General features: G+C 38.8%; 1 long non-coding RNA gene across 1 annotated transcript; it reads left to right on the top strand.

Moving 5' to 3' along the window:
• The first annotated feature begins 1,636 nt into the window (after positions 1 to 1,636).
• On the top strand, positions 1,637 to 2,731 carry LOC133623568 (uncharacterized). The gene is made up of 3 exons (XR_009817904.2): positions 1,637 to 1,665; positions 1,744 to 1,809; positions 2,297 to 2,731. It is a non-coding gene; the product is annotated as an uncharacterized lncRNA (long non-coding RNA).
• Positions 2,732 to 3,874: the final 1,143 nt, after the last annotated feature.

Below are 3,874 nucleotides of genomic sequence, written 5' to 3'. Positions count from 1 at the left end.
CGCCTATAACAATCCGGATGGTTCTTTTCCTCTTTGGTCCGGAGGACACGACGTCCACAGTTTCCAAAAACAATTTGAAATGTGGACTCGTCAGACCACAGAACACTTTTCCACTTTGTATCAGTCCATCTTAGATGAGCTCAGGCCCAGCGAAGCCGACGGCGTTTCTGGGTGTTGTTGATAAACGGTTTTCGCCTTGCATAGGAGAGTTTTAACTTGCACTTACAGATGTAGCGACCAACTGTAGTTACTGACAGTGAGTTTCTGAAGTGTTCCTGAGCCCATGTGGTGATATCCTTTACACACTGATGTCGCTTGTTGATGCAGTACAGCCTGAGGGATCGAAGGTCACGGGCTTAGCTGCTTACGTGCAGTGATTTCTCCAGATTCTCTGAACCCTTTGATGATATTACGGACCGTAGATGGTGAAATCCCTAAATTCCTTGCAATAGCTGGTTGAGAAATGTTTTTCTTAAACTGTTCAACAATTTGCTCACGCATTTGTTGACAAAGTGGTGACCCTCGCCCCATCCTTGTTTGTGAATAACTGAGCATTTCATGGAATCTACTTTTATACCCAATCATGGCACCCACCTGTTCCCAATTAGCCTGCACACCTGTGGGATGTTCCAAATAAGTGTTTGATGAGCATTCCTCAACTTTATCAGTATTTATTGCCACCTTTCCCAACTTCTTTGTCACGTGTTGCTGGCATCAAATTCTAAAGTTAATGATTATTTGTAAAAAAAAAAATGTTTATCAGTTTGAACATCAAATATGTTGTCTTTGTAGCATATTCAACTGAATATGGGTTGAAAATGATTTGCAAATCATTGTATTCCGTTTATATTTACATCTATCACAATTTCCCAACCCATATGGAAACGGGGTTTGTACTATAGTATTGATATTGTATTCATATTTATAAATGTATATGCAGGAAAATGCTTAATTCAGGCCAAAATACAGAAAATATGCTAAAAAAAACCCCAACTTAAAATTCACTTAATGTTATTAGGGGGAAAAAAGGCCTCAAATTTTGTCGCAACTTTCTGACAAAGCTGCTGCAAATTTGCGCATTTTAGGTCGCCACGATGACAAAAAACATCGTTTTTTGTGCCGCCCTAGTGGCTCCGTGGAGCATTTTTAAAAAAGGATTGAAAATGGAAATTTTTTATGTTTTAGTATGTTTTTTGTTTGAGGACAAACATGACACAAACCTTCCCAATTGTTAGAAAGCCCACTGCTTAATATGTTTGTGTGTATGCTTCACCATACCTGCCAACTACTCCGGTTTTCCCGTAATTAGTACGGTTTTCATCAACCTATTCCGGGTTACGGTTGCAGTGATAAAAAATACGTTTTTTCATTAATTAAAAGCAATTTTTTTTTTTAAAGTTTTATTCACGAAATCGCGTAACAACAATGACAATCGACACTGCTTCCCGTAACTTCCTATCGAACGATTCCGATTGCCATGGGTGGGAAATAAGCCATATTTCCTCTCATGACATCTCCTCATATTACCTGCGCCGTTTCCACGTTTAATCTCGCGAGTTTAACACACGCGCTCACGTGACCCGCTGCAGCCAATCACGCTATAAAATCCAGCATTCCGAGATGGCTGCCAGGTGCGGTGGCTAAGCCTGGGGACATATGAAGCCGGTATGTTTTAAAGTTGTCGTTTGCTTGCATATTGTAAAACAACCGTCCAACATTTTACAACTAATTGTAAACTTGTAGGTGCCGAACATCAGAGACGTGTTGTGACGAGAGAGTGTGTCGATGATAAGATATTAAGCCGAGTTGGTAAGTGAATCTGTTTGCTAATAGTAGCGACTAGCCGTACCCATGTATTTCCTATGGGCGGTTAGCATCGGGTTTTAATCCCGTTTCCTCCAATGTTTCTGATCCGATTGAATTTATATTTATGTCGAGTCTTTATTTTGAGTATTTACATATGGTAACTGAGTGTTGTGGCGTTTTAAGGCCATTTGCACTTTTTATGCTATGGTAAAGACAATGAATGAATACTGCCGCTGGTGTGCGGTTAGACCCGTCATAGTGACGTCACTGTTATTGTTAATGTTACTCCCGTCATAGTGACAACACTGTGTACTGTCGTGTTTATTTTATACATGCATGTGATTGTTTAAATATTGTTAATGTTAGCAGTATTATAGCTAATAATGATAATAATAAGTGTAACTTATTTATTGAAGGTCGAACGATAGATGACTTAATGTTGATGTTATGTGCGCACATTGATTGAACTTCGGGTCCTGTGCTTACGCAGGCCAGGTCCCTAAGTCTTGGATGGCGAGCTGTAGATAGGCCTCGAGCCTGAGCCCAAGGATCTCCACCTCTCAACCCCTGAACTCCACCTGCTCTGGTCGGGCCTGTAGGCGGCTTATAGCCGAACCCCTTGCCTCGCACCTCATTGCTCTGCGGCCCTTTGCACTACCTCATACACACCCTGCCCATAAACTGAACTCTCACTACAAACTGCCATACCCACAACCCCAAACCGTGTGGCTGTATGAACTCTGAATGCGCATATGGACTGCGATCAGTCTCATATGACCTTTTAAGAACTTTTGATACTACCTGTTATGAATTACCTGAACCCTTGCTGTTTTTTTCTTTTGTTTTGAATGGCCATTCCTATCAATGTATGTCCACTATTTGTTGCACTGTACATATTTAAATAACACCAGTATAATTTAAAGCATTTAATTGTGTCTGTCCTACTCTCTCCGAGTCGTAATCTAGACTTCTGATTAGCCCAAATATTGAGAACGTCTACTATAATAGCTAACGTACCTGTTACACATGCGCGAGGCTATTTATAGCACCGCTGCCAAGCACGAGGCACCAGTTGCCATTGTTTCCAAACGAGCGAACGATCATGGAATCAGCCGGAGAAAAATCGCATACGAGTCTTAAACCGAAAAGAAAACTGCAGTCATTCCGTGAAGAATATTCAAAAGCCTATCCGGGAATAATTATCCGTTCCAAAAAGGGTGAAAACTCCGCGAATTGCACCTTGTGCAGACAAGATTTTTCGATCGGACACGGAGGAATTAGCGATGTAAAAGACCACGTTGGGACAAAAAAACACAAGTCTAATGCCGTTGCTAGCGATACAAGTGGAAAACTTTCAACATTTTTCGTCGCCCAAACAGATTCTTTGGATGTGATAAATGCCAAAGTTTTATTTACGGAGGCAATAATTGAGCAAACAAAAAGGTAATGACACCAATGTTATCTATTGGAATTGTTTAGTACTGCTATACTGTTAAAAGTGTTTATACTATTTATGCTTTCAAGTCCAAGTTGAAGAAATCTTGTTAAATGTTGACAGCATAACTACCAAAATACAGAAGTATGTCCTTAATATTTTTGCAGTGCTATTTCTGTTGAAAAGTTAAAATGATTACATTAGAGATGTGATGTGCCACTTTTCAAGTGTCTGATGGCTTAAATTAATTTTCATTAATTTTTCATATTTTGAATTCTTTTGAAAGGCTTACAAAAAAACTACATTTGAATTGTAATTCCATGCTATTGACAGGACTATTAATTTTAATGAAGTTAGCTTACCATGTTTACAGTATGATAATTGTGATAGAAATGTGAATTTTAGGCACAGAATATTTTTTACAATTGAACAAGGCAGTAGATTATACAAGCTTGGACAGAAAGTTAATGACACCAATTTTTTTTTAAATGGAATTGTTTAGTACTGTTTTACCATTTGTTTACTGTAAAAAGTGTTTATACTGTTTATACTTTCAATCAACAAATTGAAGTCTTGTGAAAGGTTGACAGGATAACTGGCATTAACTGTCAAAATAATTTCAAACTATTGAAG

This window comes from Nerophis lumbriciformis, linkage group LG26 (assembly GCF_033978685.3).
Source record: "Nerophis lumbriciformis linkage group LG26, RoL_Nlum_v2.1, whole genome shotgun sequence".
NCBI lineage: Eukaryota > Metazoa > Chordata > Actinopteri > Syngnathiformes > Syngnathidae > Nerophis > Nerophis lumbriciformis.
This window is presented reverse-complemented; position numbering and strand designations above follow the sequence as displayed.